The 27,387-nt window shown below is 45.7% G+C and overlaps 1 protein-coding gene across 1 annotated transcript in view; it reads right to left on the bottom strand.

The window, feature by feature from the left end:
- The window catches only part of SMAD3 (SMAD family member 3), a 59,046-nt gene that overhangs the window by 13,953 nt on the left and 17,706 nt on the right, over positions 1 to 27,387 (bottom strand). The gene's annotated exons all lie outside the window — the stretch shown is intronic.

Here is a 27,387-nt window from a genome sequence, read left to right as displayed (position 1 = left end):
GAAAAATCAAGGAATAAGGAATAAACACTGCACGTGGATCCAACCTACAAGAGATTTACTTTAGCATGTACAGCCAAGAAGGGGTAAGCAGGAAGCACATCACCCCAAGAACGAAAGAAGAGGCTATTAAGCTTCTGTATTCTTGCTTGTCAATATTATTTAGGCACTCCTCTCTCTAACTCTCGCACACTTGCACACATTGAATTTTTAAAGTGTTTCTCCCAACTCTCTGTACAGAACAGATTAACAGCAGGGAGGGCATTTAAAAAAACACAAGAGCAAAGGGATGCAAACATTTAAAAAGTAGCAGTGACAACAACAACAACAACAACAACAAAGCTGCAAGGAACATGCAAAAATTAAGATTACTCTGAGATGGAAATCTCCACTCCATTATTTATTTATTTTTCCTGGAATTGCACAGTTAAAGACTAAATTATAAAATTCCTTAAATGATAAAAAAAACAGCAGCCATGTCTGAAATGTTGGTTATAAAACTCTTCCCTGTAGCAAAATTACAGCTCCTGCAACATGAGACACCTTTTGCAGAAAGCTTCGTAATAATTTTTGTTTTTAAAATGCACCGTGTGATTGGAAGTGAACCTTAGAGGATTCCTGGTTTAAAAGCACGGCAATGTAGAACACTGGCAGAGAATTCCCCCAGGCGAAGAAGCCTCCAAGCATCCCTTTCCCTGCACTCAACAGATGCTATTCCAAAAGAGATGGAAACAGAACCATGGCAAACAAGGGTCTTCTAAGGAGGCCAAGCCAAGGAAGCAGGTGAAGGCAAGAAAGCTGGCTTATCTCAGTCATGCCAAAATCCATTAATCTCATTTTTCCAAGCTCCTTCTATTTCCAAACTTAAATTCAATTTTCTCCATTTCCACAACAATTCACAATTTTTAAAAAAGTTCTCATGAAACCTCACCAGCATTTTAGTGTGGATGTCTCACAACAAACATATTTTTATATGCAGCCTTGACTAATACACACACTTTTTGCAAGCAATTCCCCCCCCCAACATAATGCATTTTCAAGCACACTTGAAAGTGTACGTGCATTTTAGTACACATTACTTGGCTGGAGAACAGCACTACAAAATTCAGAGAAGTGCAAAGTTTCAAAGGATGGCCGTGTTTCAGTTTGCCTATTGTTTTGAAAAGCACAACATTGGTTCAGCTTTATTTCCCCCCCATGTAATTTATTGAAAATCAAGACATCATATACAATGTATTCCAAATCAGCAAAATCTGTACTGAACTAAATCTCTCCCCAATCCTCACTCTCAGCTCTGCTTCACTCCCCCTGCCTCCTGCGCCAGATTAAAATTACAACTGAAGCCATATTCCAAGTGGCTTTAAGAAGTCAGCCATCAAGGTCCAAGCCAGCACAAACACAGTGGCCAACTGCAAGTGGACGCAAGTTCTGCCAACGCCCTACTGTGCCGCTTCCTTACCTACCATTTAAACAACCTCCCCAGCACACCAGATCCATTTATTTGGGACAAAACCGGTGCCAGCTGGGAAGCTTTCCCACGCCCATGGCTGACTGGCAACAGCCCTGTTTTCCTACTCAAGCTCCTCCATGAAAGGTTGCAACGGTGGTCAGCCCTGTCCAGCATCAGCACTGCCATTTCCTGTGGCAGGAACTTTTTAAAGTTTGCTCTCATAGGCTAAATACCGAACCCAAGCAAACGTCCCAAACATCCTCCGCCCTTTTGAGTTGTGTCTGGGCAAGAAGAGATGGAGGTGGGCAGTGTCGTCTATGACACACAGGGGAAGGTGGAGTCCAACTCAGTTATTCTAGGCTGAACCCCAACCAACATGAACTAGATGAGGGAGCATAGCTGGATCTGGAGAGGGGGGGGGAGAGAGAGAGAAGCGGTGATGCACTTTGTGAGCAGGCCAAGGAGTAAGAAGGACCTGGTCTGCCAGAAAGTGCACCCAACAGCTCCAGGGAGGGAATTCCAAGGCACCCAACAGCACCATCCATTATCTACATCTGTGCAATCACAGCAGAAGGGTTGTAGCTCTAGAGAAGCATTTCCCAAACTTAGGTCTCCAGCTGTTTTTGGACTACAATGCACATCACCCTTAGCTAGCAAGACCAGTAGTCAGGAATGATAGGAATTATAGTCCAAAACCAGCTGGAGACCCAAGTTTGGGAAACAATGTTCTAGAGCAGGGGTAGGCCCACGGGCTGGATGTGGCCCAATCGCCTTCTTAATCTGGCCCATGGACATTCCAGGAATCAGAGTGTTTTTACATGAGTAGAATGTGTTCTTTTATTTAGAATGCATCTCTGGGTTATCTGTGGGGTCTGCCTGGTGAGAGCCAGTGTGGTGTAGTGGTTAAGAGTGGTAGACTCATAATGTGGTGAACCTGGTTCGCGTCTCCGCTCCCCCACATGCAGGTGCTGGGTGACCTTGGGCTAGTCACACTTCTCTGAAGTCTCTCAGCCCCACTCACCTCACAGTGTTCGTTGTGGGGGAGGAAGGGGAAGGAGAATGTTAGCCGCTTTGAGACTCCTTCGGGTAGTGATAAAGTGAGATATCAAATCCAAACTCTTCTTTACATGAGTAGAATGTGTGCTTTTATTTAGAATGCACCTCTGGGTTATTTGTGGGGTCTGCCTGGTGTTTTTACATGAGTAGAATGTGTGCTTTTATTTAAAATGCATATCTCATATCTGGGTTATTTGTGGGGCGTAGGAATTCGTTCATTTCCCCCCCCCAAAAAAATATTGTCCGGCCCACCACATGGTCTGAGGGGCGGTGGACCGGCCCATGGCTGAAAAAGGTTGCTGACCCCTGCTCTAGAGCATAAGACAAGCCTGCTGGGTCAAGCTAATGGCCCATCTAAGTCCAACATCCTGTTCTCACTGCGGACAACCAGATGCCTGTAGGAAACCAGCAAGCAGGATCCAAGCCCAAGAGCCTTCTTCCCTCCTGTGGTTTCCAGCAACTGGTGTTCAGAAGCATTGCTGCCTCCATCTGTGGCAGCAGAGTACAGCCATCCTGGCTAGTAGCCATCGATACCCCTCTCCTCCATGAATTTGTCTAATCCTCCTTGAAAGCTGTTTAGGTGGAAGATGGTAGAGCATCTGCTTTGCTTGCAAATGGCCCCAGGGTCCCATCCCTGGCAACATCTCCAGATAGGGCTGTGAATGAAAGTCTCTTTTCTCAAAAATCCTGGAGGGCTACTGCCAGTCAGGGCAGACAATATTGAGCTAGCTGACTCAGCACAAGGCAAACCAACATGTGGTTTCAATCGCCCCTCCCTTCCTCCTTTTATCTTCCAGGTTTTTGCAGTGAGTGTGGTTGGTGATTCAATTTCAGCATGGCAAAGACCAATCTATGCAAATTGAGAGAGAACAACCTCTCATCTCAAAAGCACTTTGGTGAGTAAGCTAATAATCCTCATTCCAGATCCACTGGAGTCGTGAGTCTCATACTGTTAAATTAAACACTCCTTTGAAAAAGAAGCAGCGATTCCAGGCATACCAATTCATTCACATCTCAACATCCTACGTGATCCAGCAGGGAGTTTCATCAGAACAGGAAGAGAGCGGAATGTCAAGGAGATTCTCTGGCGTGCTGAAGAAGGAATTGCTTAATGCACAATGCAGCCTTTTCCAACCTGGTGCACATCTGCTTCAGCCAGTATGGCTGTGCTCCTATCAGCTCCCAACAGCAAATGACTGTGCTGGCTAGGGCTGATGGGAGTTGCAGTCCAACACATCTGGAGGGAGGGCACCAGGTTGGCAAAAGATGGCTTAAAATAAAGACAGTCAACTCTGGTCCAAGAAGGTCACCAGGAGACAGAGCACAACACTTGAATTTGCACATTGTCAAAGTACTGTTGCCTATTTGGGGAAGGGCCTTGGCTCAGTGGTAGAACACCTGCTTGGCATGCAGAAGGCCCCATTGTTCAATCCTGGCACCTGCAAAGTAGGGCTGGGAGAGACCGCAGCCTGAAAGACTGGAGAGCGACTGCCAGTCAGTGTAGATAATTAGGAACAGAGGGAGCTGCCTTGTACAGAGTCAGCCTGTTGGTCTAGCTAGCCTAGTATTGTCTACACCAGGCATAGGCAAACTCCGGCCCTCCAGATGTTTGGGACTACAATTCCCATCATCCCTAGCTAACAGGACCAGTGGTCAGGGATGATGGGAATTGTAGTCCCAAACATCTGGAGGGCCAGAGTTTGCCTATGCCTGGTCTTCACTGGCTTGCAGCAGCTCTCCAAGGCAGGGGACATTCTCAGCCCTATTTGGAGATGCTGAGGATTGAACCTGGGACCTTCTGCATGCAAGGCAGATGCTCTACCTCTGAGCTATGACCCTACTCCATAGCTAGGCCAATGTAGACCTAGACTGACCAATGGTCTGACTTGGAATAAGGTCAATGGATACCATCATAGCGAAGCAAGTGCGGGCAAAGTTCTCCTTGGTCTGAGTTATTCTTTTTACCAAGTTCTTATAAGTCTGTTAACAGACCCATCCCTGCAGACTCAGAGACACAGAGGTGGTTTAAAAAGCCATGAGGTTTTCATATTTTTAAGTTCTTCTGCATCTGATGAATAATCCAGACCTGTACTTTCTTCCTGAGGCGGTTTTATGACTGGATTGGCCCATTTTTGCCAAATACTAAATAATATATTCCACCCACCCCCCGCTGCCAATTACAGAAGCACTCCCAGGACTGGAGAAAATCTGCCATCTAGTCATGAAACCCAGTTTGCCAGCCCCCTCACACCAGACTCTGCTTTAGATTGGCAGATGAGAGGGCGGGGGGGGGGGGCGAGGAAGGAAGGATGCCTGTACACACAGAAGAGACCAAAAAGGATCCTCTTAAGTTGCTTGCTATCCAACTGGCCTTGTGGTTTGGGGACCAAGGGTGGGGAGAAAGCGAGAGAATGGAGGTGACCCTCCAAGCCCTCTTAGTCCCAGGACCCACTAGCTGCAGTCTACATCATTCTAGCTGGTCACCTGTCATGAGCAAAACATCCTCAGGGCAACCAGGCAAGGAAGCCAGGATTTTTTTCAGGCCACTGATACACTTCTGGTTCTGGTATTTGTGGCATGTGTGAGAAGGCAAGTGAGTGACTTTCGGGGAACCAGCCTATTTTGTACACCCAAAACCATGCACTTCCCCCAAAGGGGTTCAGTGGCGTTTGCTACACCAGTCCTGCCCCCCTCCCCCAAAAAGCAGTTCAACCAGGACTATTTAGAACCACATGCATGTGGATAACACACACACACACACATACAGCAAAGACTTGTAACAGGCCCTTCACAGCGGTGGCCCCACAACTATAGAATCTGAGTGCTAAAGAACACAAGACACTATTGTAGAGCATTCATCCATCTGGCTTAGTATTACATGACTGGCAGCAGCTCTCCAGGGTTTCAAAGTAGAGTTTTCTCCAGCCCTACCCAGGACTGAACATAGGACCTTTATGTAGCATGCAAAGCAGGTGACATAACACTGTGCTATGGATGCTCCTAATGAGCACAGGAACCTACCTGATACCAAGTTAGACCACTGGCTCAACCAGTTCAGTATTGTCTCTAAAGTGGTTTGCAGCTGCTCTCCAGTGTTTCAGGCAGGGGTCTTTTGCAGCCCCCACCTGGAAATGCCATTGGGGATTGAACCTGGGACCTTCTCCATACAAAGCAGGTGCTACTGCCACTGAGGTATGGCCCTTCCCCGTGACTAGGCAGGCAGGCCCCATCCACTGTGCCTCTAAGTGGGCCTTAAGACCTAGGCCTTCCCTTGAAGCCTTTGCTGCTTGAAATAAGGCTATAAAGCCAGGGCTCTGCTGCCAGGGTCTGGGAGAGTTCTATTGTCGCCAGTGCTTTAATTTACTTCTGCTCTGGTGGTCAGCTTCCTAGTGTTATGAAACCGACATTCCAAATGGTTTTGCGTTGTGTTTGAACTCCGGTGCCGATTGCATTTTGCGTGGTGAGCTGCTTTGTGGAGCACAGTTCTCAAAAAAAGCAAAAGAAAAAAAAAGCTGAAAATCCTTCAAATAATAAATAAGGCATGGGGGGGGGGGGAGAGAGAGAGAAGTGCATGTCACAGAACATTCCCTGTCTCTCCCCACGACAAAACTGGGACTTCTTGTGACATGGAACCAACACCCCTTCCGGGTGTCCGGCCCTCCAGTTCTCGCTGACCTCGTTCAAAGCTGCTAATGAGCGAGCGCAGGGTGAATCATTTCCTGCTCGTCCACCGCACGCTGCATCCCAGGAGATGCTCTCAAAGACTCCCCTTCCCCACGTCGAGGCGTGGGGCAGGGGTCCAGTGCACCTGACAACAAGAAGACTTTCCCTTCTTGCCCTTACCAAAACACCCTCAGAGTTTCCGTAAGAAGAGGGGGCATAAAATGTTTGTGCCTCTTGAGGGGGACGTGACTGACACAGCTTTCTCGGGGGGGGGGGGGGAAAGGAAAGGTGAAAAGGGCAGCGGAGAGACAGCAGAGTCGAGTTTATTGCTCTCCAACTTCCTTAATTATGAGTCACCATCGGCAGAGAAAGAAAACCCAGTTCCATAAACAGAGAACACAAATTTTAAAAAAAATTGCGGGGAGAGGATGGAGGACCTGATAAGGCGTTTTTGAAAGTTACTGCATTACGCAACACAGGGTTATCAAAGATTACTTGCAGACATCTGCAGCCTCTCATTTTTCCCAGAGATGCAAAACAAGACAAAATCTCATTTGCGACCCTGCTCATCTGAAAACCAACACAAAAGCTATCAGGCCCTCTCGAACAGAAGTCACAGAAGCGGCCAAGAGGATTTTGACATCTCGAGGTGGAAAACACAAAAGGCATCCGGCCCCTTCCACACAAGCCTGGGCCTGATGACATGGAACAGGAACGCTGTTCCTGGGTTTAATTTATTCATATTTTCATAGAAGTGGGAAATCCAACAAGATCTTGCAGTATGGAATGCTCCTTTTTAGTGTTCCAGGCAGCCATACCTTCTTTCAAGGCACTCTATTCCAGCCCCCTCCCAGTTTTAGCTGGGGCTTATGGGTACTGTAGTCCCAAACATCTGGAAGACATCAGGTTGCCTAAGACTACTCTGCGTCATATTCATTTACAATGTTACTAGGGGTGGGGTGAGCAGATGATGATTACTAGTAAAAAAAGAAAGAAATGATTTTGCTGTTAATTAGTTATATGTTTTTGCTGCTGAAAATTCTGCTGCTCTTTATGGGTTACTGAATGGTTTTCCTTATAACATGCTGTTCTTTTTCGATTTTACGTTATACTTTATGTCCTTAAAAGTTTTGCAAGTTGCTTGCAATTCCTAATGTGGCAAGCAATTATTGGTATAAAATACCATCCCGAGACAAGCAGTTACTTTCAACAAAGCTGGACAACTAAAAAACTAACCCTCAAGCAAAGTTTTCACAACTGAATATTGGCACATCCAAATGACATCACAGAGAGAGAGTTGTGAGGAAAGAGAGAGACAGCCAGGACTGAGCTCATCATGCTTGGTTTTCTTGCAAATATCACCATTAATAAAAACAGGGAAAAACAAGATAAATAGGGGGGGAAAGAAAGAGGGAACATTATCTTGGCAGAGAAGCTGGTGTCACAAGCAAACTGGTGGGACAGCTGCTCAACAGAAGACACAGAAACCAGAGAAAAACACTTGCCGGCTAGCTGGGGCTCATGGGAGTCATGGTCCAAAACATCTGGAGGGCACCAGGTTGGGGAAGGTTGACTCAAATCTCCCATGAAAAGTCCCAATATTGCAGCAAACATCCACCCACTGCATTACAAAAATCCCGAGGACTTCTTGAACAGAAGGAAGGGGAGAGGAAGAGATGCAGATTGGCTGGTAAGTACTTTACTGCCATTTTTGCAAGTAGCTCACTTCTCATTCTTTGGCTCCTCCACAGTTGACTTTTCACTGGTAACCAGTAAATCGAAGAATCACACACAAAAGTATTCATCCATCCAACCTATCAGCCAACCATTAGCTTTTGTGGAAGGTCACCACCCCAACTGAAAAGAGAGAATACACCCTAAATTTAGTTTAAGTTGCATGATTCAGGACCCCAATACCTCCAGGGCTGCCTTTCTTATATCAACCTACTGAGATCCCAAGATCAGCATCATAGACCCTTTTCTGTGTGACTTATCCTAGAGCAGGAGGCAACAAGAGGATGGACCTTTTCTGTCGTAGACACGTTTATGGAATTGCTTTCCCCCAGGGAAGCTTGTCCGTTTCAGACTCTCACTATTTCAGCGCCAGGCAAAATGGATTTATTTTCCCAGGCATATGGACAACAATAACAGCCTGACTGTTACTGGCTGTGCTTTGGTGTTCATTTCATCTTGATGGAGGAAATACATATATATTTTCCACTGTGCACATGCAACTTGGTGTACACTGCATTGCTTTAAATGGGTAAGTTTGTCATATACTGTGTTGTTTGAATTTCAACCTTTGCAAGTCACTTCAAGAGAGGACAAATACTGGTTTTCCACTTGCAGGAATTTATAATTGGCAAGGAGGAATTACATAAGGCAGCATTTTAAAAATGCCATTTCCCCCCACTTGCAATTCCCAGGAGGTACAATTCATTCTGTCGCCTCTGGTCTCCACCACTTTATTTCCGCCTCCTTTCCCTGTATGCATAGGCCACAAAAGCATGCTTGCTTTTAAAATCTTAAGAAATAAAAATAAAAGAGTGGCCACGTGGACCTACATCACCAGATTACTGTAGGTGTGATGGCTTTAACCAACTGAGCTATCCAAGCTGTGGCTGAATGGATGAACCGATTCAATTGAGAAGCCCTGCATTTATGAGACAACCTCAAGCAATTAAGCCAAGGGTACCCTGGCTTGTGGCAATTGATGTGCAGTGGCTCATTCACACATGCAGCTCGTCGCCTGACATCAAGTGACACAAACCTGTGTGAAGCAAACCATAGATTTTGACCACTTCAGAAGATGAAGACAGGGCTTCTATTCACTGCTGCCGGCCTGAGAGCAAGATGTGCTTTTCTGCAGGGCTCCCAAGTGTGTGGCAAGATGAAAGTGACATGCACAAATGTTGCCTAGGGGGTGGAGATGGAAGGATGACAGACATAGAGCTCTTCTTCCAAACCCCACATTTGCCTGTGACTAAGGACTTTGTTTTGCACACCCACTCGGCCCTCTGAAAGACACCCACATGCCCCTCAGCAAAATCAGCTAGCTCACTCAAAAATGCACATATGGGACACCAAATCACGCCCCCTCACCACAGCAGTAAGCCTGTTTACTAAGAAAGCCCACACCCCCGAACGTCTGCTTCATTGGGGGGGGGGACCACCTTCAACTAGTCTTCCCCCCCCTCTTTTTTTCAATCACAAGCCCCAAAACAACACATTATGTTCCAGAAAGGGCCCGAAGCTCTTGCTGTTATTTTCCTCCCATTTACAAACCCTTCTGTTCTTGATTCTGCACTTTAGATTGTCTCAAGCTCAGGAAACATTTTACGCCATATTCAAGCTGCATTCAGTTAACCAGCCGCTGAGCCTATGCAGAGATCAGGCAACACAAGTCCCTCCCAACATGCAAAGAAATGGACGTGGTTTCAATTTAGAATTAGTGCTGCCTATATAAAACAGCCCGGCCAAACTAAGCCCCTGTGAATCTTCCAGCTCTCAAGAAAGTAAGCCTTGGGAGTGCAAAGTGGCATTATTTATAGAGGCAACCTTGCAAACAAGTTCACAAAAAGGGGTGGGCCTGCTAGCTTACATATATTTACATGACAGTGCTGTGTAGTGGTTAAAGGTGCTGTACTAGGGCCTGGGAAACCAGATTTCAGATTCCAGCTCAGCTATGAAGCTCACTAGGTGACCTCAGGCCAGTCACTGTCGCTTAGCCTAGCCTGCCTCGCAGGGTTCTTGAGAGGATGAAATGAGGAAAGGGAGAACAATATTATGGCCATCTATTGAGCTCCTCGGAGGAAAGGCAGGGTATAAATGCGAGACATCCAAGCAACAAAGTTAAATTTATACTGGCTGTCAGGGACTGGCTGGATGAAGAGGAGTGGTGGGAGACACCAGGCGGGGAATCCCCAACGGGAACCTCAGAGGAGGAAGGCTCAGAGCCGGGGAATTGGTGGTGGGACATGGGTGAGAGGTCAAAGGGAGAAGATTGGGAGGAGGCAACAGGGTTTGTTGAGCAGGAGGAGCATAGGACAGGGAGCAGTTCAGACTCCGAGGCTGAAGCAGAGGAGGGGGATCAAGAGGTTGCTGAAGAATCCAGGGAATCCCCCACTCCTGCTGTGACAAGCTCCCCTCCCCAGGGGCAAGACCTGCTGGGAAGGGTTGCTAAGTTGTATGCAATTTCCCTGAACAAAGAGTTAACTTCACTGACAGCAAAGCCCTGAGTCTTTCCTGCTGACCTGCATCTGACTCCAGTTTCATGAAATGGGGGGGGGGGGAGAGAGAGAGAGAGAATCTGGAAATGCAACATGAATAAAGACAAGATAAGGTTTTTACAACATCAGCTATGGATGGCTCCGCACAAGATAAAACATGCCCCAAAGCGGCAGATGCAGACAGATCCTACTCCTTGAACAAGGTAACTTGAAATGGATCACTTTCTGTCTCCAACAGCACACAGCATTCCACACTCCCTGGTGTTACAGTCTGTCTTAAGACACAGATTGTTCTGTTCCAGCCCAAGCAGACCGTTGGGACCGGATTTCATTTTTGAGACTTCCATTTCAAAACTAAACTCAAGTTATTGGATGCAAGCTAAAAAGAGACAGCTACCTGCAGAAAGGTACAGTTTCATTGCAAATTGCCCAAATCAGCATACACCTCCCTCTGCATCTAAAGCAGCCCTCACCAATCTGCTGCCCTCCGGATTTTTTGGACTACAGCTCTCTTCTGCGCCAGCTACCTGATCGGGGCTGATAAGGAGTTGCAGTCCAAAATATATGGTCTAAATCAGGGGTGGCCAACTCCCAAGAGACTGTGATCTACTCACAGAGTTAAAAACTGGCGATGATCTACCCCCTTTTTGGGGAAACAAACAAACAGATACACACACACACACACACACACACACACACATTCATTCAATAATTCCTTTCAGTAGCAAATTAGAGACCAACTAAGTTTGTTCTTGGTATGAGCTTTGTGTGCATGCACACTTCTTCAGATACTTCTTCAGATACCCTTTTTTAGGGGTTCAGGTCAAAGTTGTAGGGCTTTTTTAGGGGGAGGAAAGCCCCATTTCTTTGGGGTGCAGGGCAAAAATGTTGAGCTTTTTTTCATGGGAGCCAAAGTTGTTGAGCTTCTTTGGAGGGAGCCAGTGATCTACCAGTGATCTACCACAGACGTCCAGTAATCTACCAGTAGATCATGATCTACCTGTTGGACATGTCTGCTCTAAATAATAAATTAATAATAAATTGTGAATTGGTTTAACAATATCTCTCAATATTGGTTGGACAGACTTTTTCTGAACACGGTATAGTTATCTTTTTATTAACACCTGGGTTGGTCACTGTAAAATGTTGCATTGCCATTGCGGCAGCAGCTCAGACAATAGCAAAAATTATTGAATGACACAAAAAGAAAAAGACAAGACTAGTTACAAAACTAACGCAAAGTGTTTTCCCATCCTTACAGTACCTGTAAAAACAATCATTGAAGACAAATGCTGTAGGGAGGGGGAAATAATTTAACAATTTTTTTTCAGGTTAGGTGTTGTTAATCTGAAGTGTTCGTTTTTTTACAAAAAGTTTTAGTTCTATTTTTATCTTTAGACTGAATGTGCATTTGTCCAGAAAAACAGCCCCAAAATACTTTACTTTAAAAAAAAAGGCATGGTTGCAACTCATGCAAGACATCTCAGTTCATTCTTCATATTTGCCAAATATCCTATTCCAGAATAACACACAACCTCCCCAGGAAACGTTTTTCAAGGCCAACAGCACCTCTCCAAGATCTTTCGTATCTCTGCTGCCTTTTTACCGGAGATGTCAAGGACTGCAGTTGAACCCAGAAACTTACATGGGCAAAGCCCAGGCACTGCCACCACCCAGCTCATTTCCATGGACCTTCACATGCCATTACTTTTCCACAGGCTGCAAAGCACCATATAAATAATGGTGATTTTAAAAAGAAATCTTTTCTTTAATGGCACTAATTAAAAACCCTTTAAAATAGTTAATGGGAGCCCAGTTCAAACATTATTTTGTTTGAGAACAGCAAAATAGTATTGTATCATCTTAACTATAGCAGAATGGGCTTTTAAGTCTTCTTTTTTCCCAGCAACTGCCAGGGACAATTTTATTAGTCAACAGAGGCCCAACAGAAGACACATTTGATGTTTAAAGAGATTTCCAGAGCTCCAGATCTGAGGTGATTTTTTGCAAAAGGCCGAAGAACAAAGTGCCCGTTGTGATGAGGTCTTAGAATTCAGCAACGGCTGCTCAACCACCAATCATATTTGCACCAAAAATAAAATGTTTTGAGAAATGTTAAGACTTCAAGCCAGTTTGTCCCTTCTATTAATGGCACATTACTCTCCACAGAGGCAGGACGTTTTCGCTGCTTAGGGAATTTTACCATAGACGAAGACCAGGCCATTAAAAGGAAAGCCTCAAGGCCAAGATTTTCATTTTCCACTTTCTTTGCTGTGAATAAATCAATATGATGCAAGTGAGATTAATAAAGATTTGAGATTAGCTTCCTTCTTATGAATATCGTTGCTGATAGAATTGTGCGGTGAAAATGGTGGGCAGTTAAGCTCGGAGCAAACTTAGAAAACTACAGCTGCGTTGTGTGAAATGATGAACATGTGGCTAGTGGTCAGTTTGGGTGGGGTTTTCTTTTTTAAAGAAAAGGCTGTTAAGACAAATTTGTGGGGATGAGAACTACCGGCACCTTGCGTTCAGCAGAAGCATTTGGAAGCAGACGAGGGCACACAGTGCAGCTAGCATCTTCTGTGCCCTGCTTGGGAACTTCCAGAGGCCTCTGGCTGGAGCCTGCTGGAAACCAGACTGATTCCGCAAAGGCAATTCTCATCAGAAGCGGAGAAGACTTCCTACCCTGCCCCATGTAAGGGGTCAGCATCTAGGCAACCAAGAGATGCAGTTTCCCTCCACCCACTGACTGCCCCATCAGCTGACTGTGTGGATCAAGCTTCCTCTAGCAACTCTTGAGGCTGAATGAACAGCTACGCAATCTCCACCTCAAGGGCTACAATATCGGGTAATGCTCTCTAGCTGCTGCCTCTGCGGCTCAGGAAACTTCGCTGCGGTTTTCCAAGTGTTGTGCTTACACAGGAGGCTTGGAGGGAAGTGAGATCACCAGCCCCTTCTACTCGCTCAGCTAAGTAGAAACAGCTGCGCTCAAGACACACAGTTTTTGTGTTATTTTTATTCTGCGCAAGCCAGCCCCCGTGAAGCTCCAGCCTTCCCTAACCGGGTGCCCCCTCCCCCCCACCTCTTGTTTTGGATTACAACCCCCATCAGTCCAAAACATCTGGGGGAGCACCCGGTTGGAGAAGGGCGTTCTTGTACAGTTACAAATTGTATTAAAAGTCATATAAATAGAATCCAATGCAAACCTCCAAACAGTGACAGGGAGCACTAACAGAACATAAGCCAGTTTTAAATCAGGTACAACTGTTTGCTTTTTAATTTATAGCCACAACACGATAGATGCCAGCTGTCTTGGTTTTCACCACCCAGCTCAGCAAAAATAGATACAGACTGACAGACAGAGGGAGAGAAGGAGGAAGTACGTCAGTGACTGTGGAGGATCTGGACCAACTCTGATCCTTGTTCAACCAACAGAGAATAGATATAGGAATGGGATTCAGAGCACTTGCTTTGCAAGCAGAAGGTCCCAGGTTCCATCTCCAGGCTTCTCCAGGCAGGGCTAGGAAAAACCCTGGGGAACTCCCAGTTAGCACCAGCAATAGGAAGATGCATTTCCCTGTAACCAGAAGTGAACTGAGCTCACAGTCCTTTCACACAAACGTCCTCTCCTGGTTTGCTTTTGACAGTTCCACAGCCTCACTTAGGTGGGAAAAGACATTGTGTTGTTCATGAGTAGGCAAACTAAGGCCCGGGGGCTGGATCGCCTTCTAAATCCGGCCCACAGACGGTCTGGGAATCAGCGTGTTTTTACATGAGTAGCATGTGTCCTTTTATTTAAAATGCATCTCTGGATTATTTGTGGGGCATAGGAATTCGTTCATTTCCCCCCCCCCAAAAAAAAAAATATAGCCCGCCCCCCCACAAGGTCTGAGGGACAGTGGACCGGCCCCCTGCTGAAAAAGTTTGCTGACCCCTGTTGCTATCGTTAAACAATTGGAAGTCAGGAACCCTTGCAAATTTACTGCAGATTGTGCAGAGATCTATTGGTAGACCAAAATCTACCTTCTGCCCAGCCCTGTCCCGCATGACAAGAAATATCATTTGAATGAAGACTGGAGCAGCAGTAACACAGGTGACGCCCCACGTTGGGTGAAATATTCTGGCATTGCAGGGGGTTGGACTAGATGATCCTCAGGGTCCCTTCCAGCTCTACAGCACTATGATGCCACCAGCACATCCACACAAAGCACACTCAAAAGAAATGAACTTTTCATAGCATGAGGAATGAAGTCTTTCTCTGGGGTTGAAAGGGAAGAGAACATGTGCAATGCAGGAAACATTTAGTGAGATACATCTAAAGCCAGCAACTAAACCTGCTTTAGCAGCATTAATTACCAAGACTGACACACAAGATATTTCAAAATATGCACCGGCCACAAAGCTCTTCCCCCTTTCCTACCCCCCAGCAGCTGTCAAAGTCAGAACTGGTTGCATCTTGTGGTTCACAGTTTACACAGATTAGGACTTTCAAAGTAATGGGGAAAGGGGGAAGGAGAGAGAGAGATTCCAAGGCGGAAGGAGAGAAAGTGTTATTCTAAGGCCAGATTCTTTCACTCTTTCAGGACAGCACCCAATAAAGCACCAAAGCAATTTCACTTTGTCCGCAGCTGAGCAGTAGCCGTCTCTCTCCCCCACACCCAGAAGTTAAGTTTCCAAAATGAGCTTCAAAAGCCAATAGCTGGTGTTAGAAACCACTGACTTTTACAGCTGGTGGTTCTGCTCCCTTTGAGAGAGGTTTATGTGTTCACACAGGCAAATTCTCTCTCCCCCCTCCCAATGATCTACCCTCCTTTAGAGCAATCCTGACCATATCTACTCAAAGTAAGTCTTACATAATTCAGTGGGGCTTAGCTTTTTTCTGATAACTGATTCATAGGCATAGTAGACTGGAGGTATCTTTGTCTAGTGGACAAATGCAAATTTTCAAAACCAGCCCCTTGGTGAAATTTAACAGGATGCAATTATTTTTTTATGTATCCTTGCATTTATATCTCATCTTTCCTCCAGTGAGCTCGCAGCAGCATTTGTGGTTTCCCCCCTCCCCATTTTACCCTCACATCACAACCATCCTGTTCAGGGGGTGCCAACTTGAATAAAATATTAAAAGTAAGCCCTACTCTGCATAATCAATCACATATGCAGTGCACAAACACCATTTGAATGACAATGGCCATTAACTTGGAGAGGGTCTGGCCCCCTCAAATATTTCCGGGGGAGGGCTGAAGACTCCTCAGCCCCTAGGAGTTGGTTCCTATGATCCTGTTAGGTAGGTTACGCTGACAGGCTGCGATTAGCTCAAGGTTATCATGTGAATTTAAAGGCAACGTGTGGATTTGAACTCTGATCTCCTGAGTCCTAGTCCAACATGCTAACCACTACAGGACAGCAGCACCTGGATATGACCGTGCTTGTAGTCAGCATAATACAGCCTGCTTACCTGAATTTACAAAACAATATGAAGCCAGGAGAAATATTTTCTAGCACCAGGAACCTCCTCTACGGATTCCACTGAGTGCAAGTTGTACAAGAGCCGTTCCATGCACAACTCCTGCACACTTTCCACTTATCTCCTGAAAAATCAGCCCCATTGAAATAAATGGGTCTGGGGTGCAAAAAGAAGAAAGCAAGAAACTGGTGAAGGCAACGCAAATAGTGGCGTTGTGACTTGGACTCTCACTCGGAGTGTGCTGTTTTTCCAGCCACTGCAAGCATGAAGCAAAACACTAACCTCCCTTTCCAAAACAAAATAAACCTTGTCAGTTCAAACCTCTTCAGACTCGTGGCTAGCAGTCCCTTCCCTCACAGATGGTGTTCTTGGTTACATGGAAACCCTACAATACTGTGTCTCATCCTCCTCAAACCACCAACTATTGCCCACACTTCGTTTTCAGTCAATCAAACCCACCTAGCAATGATATAGACGCAGTTACAGCAATCTGGGCTTCTTGTGACCCTGCTCATAGGCAAGCAAGCATATTTCAGATGGGCAAAAGCCATATGCCCCCTGTTTTTCTTTTCATTCTTAACATTTATTCCTCTTCTGTTGATTTTATCTACATTCTGATAATTTTCTCTCTTTAATGTGCGTTTTTAATCACCATTCTAAATGAGTATTTTGTATTATTTTATGTAAACTACTTAAGAAACTTATTTGAGGCGCATTAGAGGCTGCCCAAGTCAGACCATTGGTCTATCTAGCTCAGTATTGTCTACACTGACTGGCAGCAGCTCTCCAGGGATTCTGGCAAGGATCTTTACCAACCCCACTTGGGAGACGCTGGTGATTAAACCCGGGACTTTCTGCATGCAAGACAGGTGCTCTACCACTGAGCTACAACCCTTTTTGATTAAGCAGTATATAAATATTGCTAATCTTGCTAAATAAATAAATAAATAGAAAATAGAAAACTTATTGAAAACCTCATTCCACTGAAACACTCTACTGAATATTTATGTATTACACATAAACTAACCAACAATTTATAAGTCATGCATCATGGAGGGGTTTCCAGATACCCCACTCCCTGCCTTTGAAAACCTTGTAATAAGGACGAAGATGAAACTGCCAAGCTCCCTTGTTATTGCTGCTAATGCCAGGGGGTGTAATGTTGCTAATTCAATCTTGTTATATATTTAGTACTGAAATGTGGGGGTTTTGCATGTTGTTATATTTGTTATTACTGTATGTTGTTGCGTTATTAAATTACAAAATTGCTCTTGCAATAGTTGATTTTGAGATGCATTCCTTTTTTCTTCGTCGTAAGACGCTTTGGGCATTTGCAGAAAGGTGGCATACAAATGACATTATGATAATGAAAACAGGCTGATAAATAGATGGATTGGATCCCATACTTTTTTTTTCCTTTTAAGGTCTACATTTGTTTTAACATATGACCTACTCCAATCCCAGCTGTTCACTGACCAACTCTGGCCTATAAACCTCCAGGGAGAAGGCTGTACCAGAAGACCGAGGGAGGGCATAGCTCTCGTGAGCTCCCTTGAACTCTGTACAGCACAGAAACTCTCTTGTGTGAATTAATGCAAAAGGGGAACGCAGGCTGTGGATTGGAGGCCTTATCAAGTGGAGCGCTGGGGGGGGGGGGAAACCTTTCAAAAAGGAAAGAAAAGGGGAAATCCAGCAAAGTCACAGGTATAAATGCTTAGCAAGAAGACTGAACCTTGCCGCACCCAAAAAATCCTGGGAACAGAAGTTTGCCCGTCACAGAGTTACAATTCCCAGCACCCTTAACAAACCCCAGTTCCCAAGATTCTTTTGGGATGGGGAATGTGCTTAAAGTGTGTACTGAGCCTCAGATTTCTCATAAAGCAGAAGTGAAAGCCTCCCCTCTCTTTTGATTCACTTTGAGGGGTGTGTCTTTATATTAAAGTTCAAGGATGACAGGGGCTCTGTCCATGCCAAAACACGACCCCGGCACCAAAAATGGAGCACCAAGTGAAATTCCTGCAAAAAGGTCAGGCCTTGATCCTATTTCCAGAAGGATGCAAAAAGGGGTTGCAAGAGAAGGGGCCGCATCCCCCTCCCTTCAGGGGCTCCATCTGGCTCATCTCAGGGAGAGGCTTTTATTGCCTCCCTCCAGTCATGAGACGCAGACGAAGGTTACTAAAGGTTAAGTCTCTGGCCCAAGAGAGAGTCCCTGTGCAGCCAGTCGCCATGGTTACAGCATCCTCTATGGTCATGGTGTGCTCCCCAAGGCTGGTTGCTAAGGAAGGCCTAAACTTCACCCCCAGGCCCAATTCTGCGCTTTATTTGGCTGGGCCGGCAGTTGCTGGTTTAATCCCCATCCAAGGAGTGGGGTGGAAAGAAAGGAAAAGCCTTAATTATGTTCTCCCACTGTAATATTTTAACAAGTAAACCCAGCCATTGCCAACTTGGAACCCTCCAGAGGCTTTGGACAACAACGCCCACATATTCGCTGGCTGGGACTGATGGGAGTTGTAGTTCAAAACATCTGGAAGGCACCAGGTTGGCAAACCCTAATTTAAACAGTTGTTTAGCTTCCACTGACTGAATTTGCACCCACAAATTGCCAATAAAACTCCAAGTGAGCCATAAAAACACAGAGTGGACAGCTGATCCTGAAGGGCCTTTATAAACCAAAAAGAGGGTTATAAACTTGACTTGCTTGGTTGTAGGACAGCAACAAGTCAACAGATGGACTGAGCAGCCCTTAAAGCCACAACTCGCCTTTCCCCCTTCTATCTCAGTAGCCACTGTGAGCCTCAATGTAACCCCCACAGGTCATGCTGTGAACAATTCCATCCTATGCATTGTTTTATCTCCATTATCTCCAAACACAGCCCCTTGCCAAAAGATGTCTGTGCCACCACTGGTGCAACACACCTTAGCAAATACATCACAAGCGTACAAAATCAGTGTGGAGAGTTGAGTCCGTGTCCAGCATAGATGTGCCTTTCAAAAGGCCTTCAATTCTGAAGGGGGAAATCTGTCTCATCCTCACCCTTGCATAAGGATTTATTTATTTAAAATATTTTTCACTGTGCTTTTTTAACTCTCTCACCTGAATTGCACACAAAGTTGCTTACAAGTAAGGCTGCAGTGCTAGATACACTCACTTGGGAGTAAGCCCCTCTGAGCTCAATGGCATTTACTTCTGAGTAGACAGGTTTAGAATTAGAATGCATATAAAAAAGCACAACAACAAAACCACCAGATCCTAGGTGTGGGTCACCATCCGCCACTTGAAAGCCGCTGCTTTGGAAACTTGGGAAGTTAAAGCACCTTTGTAAGAGATTGAGGGACAGCCAGCCCTGTCATTGGGCAGAGTAAAATGGCTGCCTGAAGCAACAGGTGTGCAGGGGCATAGAGTAGTAAAATGTCTTCAGTTGGCCCTGGAGTTGTCTTTTTGTCCTGCATTTCCAGCATCAGAGCTTGCCTTGTGGCGACTGTTATGAACTGGTAAAAATGTCCTACACCAGTTATTAGTTGCTACTCTTGTTACTCAGGGAGTAAACAGAGAAAGTTCCATACTCCACACACACAGAGAGGATGAAAATGATACATGCCTCTATAAGGTGGATGTCCCTACGCAGAACTTTATTATGATGTCTGAAAAAGTGCTCTGAACCTTCTGTTTGCTCAGCACTAACTGCAATAAGTGCTGCATGCAGTCGCTGTTCTTTGTTTCTATACTGTTTCTTTTCTTTGTATATACCGTAGTTATTTCTGAAAACTCAATAAACACATCTTTAATAAACAGAGGATGGAAAACTTAGCCCTGCCCCGGTCCCGCCACCTCCAGAAAAGACAAGCAAGACAAGAAAAGGATATACATCCTCAGTAGGACATTCCCACTTTGCCTCTCCATATATGGTCCGGCTTGGAGCACACCAATTGCCAGAAAATTGCAAGTGGGTGATGAAGAAGAGCTCACTTAAACAGATGACATCTGCAAGAAGCACACGAAGCTTCATGCCATGTGATACTCTTGGCCTAAAATCAGTGTGCCAAGTTGATTTAAGAGTCCGAATCTTGTCCACTGTCAGAGAGATAGCGACTTGCGCAAGACCACACAATGAGCACAGGACAACTAGGGAAGAGTTGGGATCTAGGATTTCAAGGAATATATTCAGCACTCTGCCCATTGGACTCCTTTGGCAAGCTCTGCAAATACGTAATCGTTTGAGCTGTCTTTCAGCCAGGAGTGAATGATTTAGGAACCGTCTGCATGAGATGCTTGGCCAGGATTTAAACTATGATCTAATAAGAGACTCCCATTCCAAACACTGTAGTATTAACTGTCCTGTGACCATATATAAACTACTCTTATCTCAAGTTTTTTAACATACACACACACACAGCCTCAGCAGACATAGTTTGGGTTATCTTAATTCACTCAAAAGGAGCAGATTTTTAGATCAGTAGAGCATGAGACTCTTTAATCTCACTGTTGTGGGTTTGAGCGCCACGTTGGACAAAAAGATTCCTGCATTGCAGGAGGGGTTTGGGCTAGATGACCCTCGTGGTCCCTTCTAACTCTATAATTCTATGAAATAGAAATTAGAATATCAGACTGGGGCCTGGGAAACCAGGGTTCAAACCCCCACTCAGCCATGAACACCCCTGGGTGACTTTGGGTCAGTCACTGCCTCTGAGCCTGACCTACCCCTCACAGGGTTGTTGAGAGGATGAAATGGAGAGGGGGAGAAGTGTGCACACCACATCAAGCTCTTTGGGGAATAAAAGTGGGATATAAATTTACAGTAGTAGTGATGGGCATTCTGTAGTAGCCCGCAACATGCCCATCCATCCCAGCTAGGACTGGTGAGAGTTATAGGCCAGAGCATTCAGAGAGCACCAGCTTGCTGAAGCCTGGCTTAGATGTATTGAACAATTAATCTGGGTTTGGAAAGATTCTGTGTGACAAATCTCAGAGGTTCCCTCCTCCTCCTCCAGGGCTTAGACAACCCATGTTTGACTCCATCAAATGGCTTGGGGCTGGCTTGCTCCACTCTGGCTCCCCCTTCCCTGCAAAAATGCAAGCTTCAGAGTAGGAAATGCTTGAAGACTTTCTTCCAGGCCCTCCTGACAACAAAAGCTGAAGCAGAACAAATGATGCAAAGCAAAACAAATACAGGAAGAAAATAGGAAATTCTTTCCAGTAGCACCTTAGAGACCAACTGAGTTTGTTCTTGGTATGAGCTTTCGTGTGCATGCACACTTCTTCAGATACACTGAAACTGTTTCAGTGTATCTGAAGAAGTGTGCATGCACACGAAAGCTCATACCAAGAACAAACTCAGTTGGTCTCTAAGGTGCTACTGGAAAGAATTTCCTATTTTGTTTCGACTATGGCAGACCAACACGGCTACCCACCTGTAACTGAAATACAGGAAGGTTTCCTTCATTTACACAGCTTTTCAGAACTCAGCTACTGTACATACACAAGGGCTTTAAAACACACACACACACAAACATAAACACAAAGTACACCCTCCCTGATCAATTGATATGGAGTGGAAAAAGAAAGAAAGGGGCTCAGCTTCTGGGGGCCTTTATAAAATAGAAACTGCATATTTACCACAAAGTTTGCCAGCCAGGAAGGCACAATCTGACCAAAAACTGAAGCTTAAATTTGAAAGAGGAAGCACAATGTTTTAAACATGCAACACATGTACACACATAAACACGTCAACAGCAGCAGGGGTTTCCCCCCCCCACCCCCACCCCGTAGATCAGGTTGTACAAATCCCACAGAGATCTGTTTTAAATACACACCTAAATTGACGCGATGGGTGTTTTAGTTGACATTTACAGCGGAGTTATTTTTTTATCCTTTTTAAGATCCTGATAAAGATGAGCTACCTCCCACAATACTAGGTAGCACTGCTTGCTTTGGTTCCTAGAGAAGCATCGAAGATTCTGCTCACTCATTGCACACAAACATTTTCCATGTGTATACTTTGATAAAAGGCCATGGAAGGGGGGGGGCTCTTTCCAACATCCTTGCAACTGTGGGGAGGAGGGAGCAGAATCATGGCCAGCTATATATATATCCCACCCCACAGCCCCGCTCACAAACACAGAGTAAATGTCTGGTGCGCTCCACACAAATCAGGAGTTCTCAAGTTCCTAATTGTGTTGAGCGTCTAAACTAGACTTCACCAATGTATGATACTTGGGCTGATGGCATTTGTAGTCCAAGACATCTGGAGGGCACCAGGTAGAGGAAGGCTGCTCTACATTGTTGATTAAAGTCACTGGCTTCCAAGCAAAACCCAGCAACCGATAATAGCCACACAATTCCGGTTGAAAATCTCAAGCTGTTTTTAGCAGCAAAGACGTCTTCGTTTGGTATGTGGGGTAGAATCCACCAGGAAGAAAGACACAAGGGGCTCTTCTATCCAGGTATTGAGGGGAGGAGAAAACTTTAGAACTTTCTTGCGTGCACACACATAAACCGTTCAATCCATAGGAAGGCGCTGCAAACTCAACAAGACGCCCCCGCAGTCAAGCCAAAACATGCCTTTTGCATTCCCCGTTCTGAGCAAACAAGAGTCCCTTTGAAAGAGTCTTGTTTCTTCCCACTGAAGGAGCAGACTGCAGTTCTAGAACAGCAGCACCTGAAAGCTTCCACAAGGGAAAAAAATAAGAGCACCCTCTGCCTCTTCCTCCTAAAAGCCTTCTGCCAAAAATAAGAAGCTTAGATGCTGGTGGTTGTTTTCAGGAGCATAATGAGCTCTGTGAGGCACTGAGGGTCTGGGACAGACATACCCCCTCCCATTATTTTTAATCCATAAATAAAGGGAAGGAAACAGCAAGGATCAGCACTAAGTGATGTGGAGTTGGGTTAAGCAGCAAGGAGGCTGCTCGTTTGAAGTCAGAACCAAAATTATTTAAATGGAAACAAAAACACAGCCAGTGATGGGCAGTGGTGAAAGCATTGGACTAGGACCTGGGAGACTAGGGTTCATATCACCACTTGGCCATGAAGCTTGACCTTGGGTGGGCCAGTCACTGGCTCTCTCAGTCTGACCTACCTCACAGGGTTGTTGTGGAGATTAAATGAGGAGGAAGAGAACCATGCATACCACCTTGGGCTCCTTGGGGAAGAAGCTGGGATATAAATGCAACGAAATAGGTAAAAAGGGAATAAGGGATTGTTTAGAGCTCAAAAAAGAGCCCACTCTAGATTGATGAATGGGCAGTAAAAGGGCAAAGTGGTGTTCAATGTGAGTGACGCACATTGAAGCAAGAAAAATCCTAAGTGGCAGGGGTCAACCAGGAAAGAGGGAGAAATTCACAGAGGAAGTTGCCTCGTACTGAGTCAGATCATATTGGTCTATGTAGTTCAGTACTATCCACACTAACTGGCAGTGGCTCTTCAGAGTTTTAGATGTGAGACACTCCCAACCCTACCTGGAGATGCCTCCCTGGATTGAACCTGGGACCTTCTGCATTTAGGATCAGCCTCATATAAACAACATGCCTTAACACTAATCTATGCATAAAGGGGTTAAGACCATAGAGTAAGCTGCCCTGCCTGTCTTAGCTAGGTTACACATCATTACCTTGGGAGGAAGGGTTACGAAACCTCTTTGTTCTCCCACTTTCCACTACTCCTTTTCTTTTTCAGCAAGTGATCTAACCAGTAAGGATGTCTACGCAGAATGCTCCAAGCTTAGACTGTGTGGCTTTAGCAAGCCATCTGTTTGACAGTGGAATGCACCACCTCAGATGGTGGTGGACTCTCCTTCATTGGAGGTTCTTAAGCAGAGGTTGGCTGGCCATCTGTCAGGAATTCTTCAGCTGTGATTCCTGCACTGCAGGGGGTTGGACTAGATGACCCTTGGGGTCCCTTCCAACTTCTGCAATTCTATGATTAAATTACTGAGTTATGGCCCTTCCCCAAATGCGTAGGAATGCTTTTTTGAGGCACGAAATCAACACAGCTCCTTTCCCTCAGGCAACAAGTAGCGAGAGTCAACCTTGCCACAGAAAAACTTCAGGCCGCAGTGAAATATTCATCCAGGGGGTGGGGGAGGGGAGAAGCAGCACCAGCAATTCTGGCACACGGCCCACACTGAGCCAGGGCCCTCGCTCCTTCCCCAGAGAAAAAGCCTCCCAGCCGGGCCCCAAACATTTAAAGACCCTGCCCTCTGGAAGAGTCATGAACAGCTGCGAAGGGGAAGAAGAGAATGCAGGGAAGGAGCCCGAATAAAAAGCAAGCAGAGCTGGAGATTGAAAAGAGGCAGCTGCAACTTCCCCTTAAGGAAGAGCAAGGATTATTTCTGCAGTGTTTCCACAGCAGACATGGGGGTTGAGCCTGTTTGGATTTTTAAAAATTCATTTATTATGCTTGCAGAAAAAGATGGTTTTCAACCACTTTGGAACTATCTATCTATCTATCATATATATATATGATATATATATATCTCTCAAAGCAAAGGAGGTTAGGAGCTATGACGATAAACTGCACTTTTATCCCTCAGCGTTTCACTAGTGTTTCTACCCCAGCCTGATTGCCCAGTAAGTTCCTATCGTCCTCGTTTTAGTGAAAAGCAGTTTCTGAACTCTCATCACAACACACACACACAGCCAGTATCCCAATGACTGCAGCGAGAGTCAAAGCCAGAGAGCAGTCCTCATTTAATATAATTATATAGGGAAAAAGCTTATGTAAAGGATGTGAACCTTGCTCTTACCCAAAGGCATTTGTTCCCCAGCTCAGCTAACAAGTCACTGGAGAAAGAAGGGATCCCAAGAGGGTGGGGGAAGGAGAGGAATGGGCATATCTATGCTACAATTCCAAGCCAGCTTCAAAGGCTGTGAAACTGTGGGCTGTACTTTATCACTAAACCATCGTTTAGGCCAGAGGTGAGGGAATAAATGCCTGTGGTGGTCAAAAGCGGGCGAAACAATGGATACAATTGTTAGCTTTGTACGGTAGGCTAGCTTCCATACACACCCACTCTCTGTCTTCCAACCGTGCAAGCAAGGGGCATTATCAGTGTTCTAAGACACAGTACAGTGGTTGGGGTTGGTGACATGACTTACTGCGCAACAAGTGTCAGGAGCAAGCTAGTTAAGCCTTCATTAGAAGGAACAGGGTCTGCTCAGGAGTTCCAGGCCTAATGAGCACAGCAACTCTTCTTCGGTATGTCTTGTGCCTATTAAGCAGTTGTGGAGACTGAAGGTCCCTGCCTTCACACAGCTGCCTAAGTCTCCTCCTCTCCTAGGTCCTTCCCAAGCAATGTGATACTATGCCGGCATGTCTGGTCTTTGCTCTTCCCCACTTCATACCTCTCCTGGTCCTGGGAGACGAGGGAAGAGGGTAGCTTGTCACAGCAGGAGGGGGAGACACCCTGGCTTCTTCACCAACCTGGCTCATCTCTGCCTCTTGGCCTCCCTCCTCCCCTGCTTCTGCCTCTGGACTTCTCTCTGCCACAGATTCTCCCTGCTCACTAAAGCCTGTTACCTCTTCAGCTTCTGGCACCTCCTCCTCCCAGGCTTCCTCTGATTACTCATCGTTGTCCCAGTGCCAATCCCCACGCTCTGAGCCTTCTTCCCTTGGGGTTCCCCAGCTGGTGCCTCCCACCATTCCTCTGTGTCCAGCCAGCCCATGACATCAACTCCAATTAATCCAGCATTCTACTTCCAGTACCAGCTGCTTGTTTTCCTGCCCACTACCTGTTTTTCCCATGTATACTGCCCCTGAATAAGGAGGCTCCACTTGGTTCTTATGACCAATAGACCCAGCTTCCATGAATTTGTTTACTCATAGTAGGGAGGCACTCCCCAGATGGCAGGTTTTAAACCCTACTGACTCACAACTATACTCAGAAATGTCCTGCTTCTTTTGAAGTGGCAAAGATGTTCACGAATTATTAAAAACACACTTTCTCACACACAGGACTGGCACAGTGAACAATCATTTTGTATTTGCATAGCATTTCCTCTTCGATACCATCACAGGAGTGAGTAGGGCAACTAATGCATAGCGATAATAACGCCTGGGATTAATGAAGTCAATGTTTATTGAGGGTTTTTTTTCAGGAGGATGGGACTGTAACTCTTGGGGGGAAGGGTAGTGCCACCCTCTGGGATGGGAGCGAGGCAGGCTGAGCTGCAGACGGAGATTAGCAGGGCAGGGCCCCATTCACCCCAAACAGACCAACCTCCACTGTCTGCAAAGTGTATCTCCAATAATTATAAAGTCTTCCTGGATGTTATTATGGTGAGCATTGCATAAGCTAAAATCAAATGCCTGTGAAGGGGAGGAGAGCAACTCCAGAGCTATTGAAAAGTGATGACACAGTACACAAAGCTTGCTGAGGCAAGCCAATGCCCTGGGGCCAGGGATCTCAACATTCACTTGTGCAGGCGTGGGGAGGGAGAGAAAATGTGTCCCTGTCCTAAATTCACCTTGGGAATAAGTACTTGACTCAACAATATACTCCGTTCCACCACTACCCCAAAGAGAACCCTGCAGAAATTAAGTTTTGCTTGTCATTAGTCTTAAAAAAATAAAAATCTGAAAGTTGTTGTCACCTCACCACACCAGGGAAAACTGTAGTTCAGAGGCAGAGTGTTGGAGGCTACCAGAAGACAGAGGATACCCATCAGCCCCAAATCCGTGATCTTGGTAGGATGGAATGCTTTTTAACATCATCTTTGTATTTTTATCCCCTTTTTCCTCCAAGGAGCTGAAGGTGGCGTGTACATAGTTTCTCCTCTTCCCCATTTTATCCTCACAACAACCCTGTGAGGTAGGTTAGACTAAGAGTGACTGACTGGCCCAAGGATATCCAGTGAGCTCCAAGGTCAAGTGGGGATTTGGACCCCGGTCTCCCAGGTCTAGTCCAATGCTCTTAACCACTACATCATGCCAACCTACTAGAGGAAGGCAAGTCAGATCCTTACAAGACACAGATTAACACTAGTTGGCTGGGAGTCTTGGGGCTTCTGTCAAAGAACAGCAAGAGGCAGAAAGGGGGTTGACTTCATGAGACATCCCTAAGGCTGGTCCAGTCACCAGGTCTAGTTACCCTGGCTCTCAAATTTGTAGTTGTCTTTCTGTCAAAGAACTCAAGATCACATACCTAGGATCACACTCTTCATTTTATCCACCCTAATAGAGAGGTTGAGACAACAGATAGCAGCCACATTTGCACACAGTAATAAATCAGGTCATCTCAACCAAGTCCAGTATTGTGGCTTATTGTGGACAAGCAGCTGCTACCCAGGTCTGAGCCAGATAAACCAGCTGTGACAACCGAAACTGAAATAGGGCTATGCTGACCTCTAAGAAGGCACGATCCCGGGTTCAAAGCTTGTTGTTGTTGTTGTTGTTGTTGTTCAGTCGTGTCCGACTCTTTGTGACCCCATGGACCAGAGCAAGCCAGGCACTCCTGTCTTCCACTGCCCCCCGCAGTTTGGTCAGACTCATGTTAGTAGCTTCGAGAACACTGTCCAACCATCTCATCCTCTGT

The sequence above is a fragment of the Lacerta agilis genome, chromosome 13 (genome assembly GCF_009819535.1).
Source record: "Lacerta agilis isolate rLacAgi1 chromosome 13, rLacAgi1.pri, whole genome shotgun sequence".
NCBI lineage: Eukaryota > Metazoa > Chordata > Lepidosauria > Squamata > Lacertidae > Lacerta > Lacerta agilis.
The sequence above is the reverse complement of the archived record's forward strand: the minus strand, read 5'-3'. Positions and strand labels throughout refer to the sequence as shown.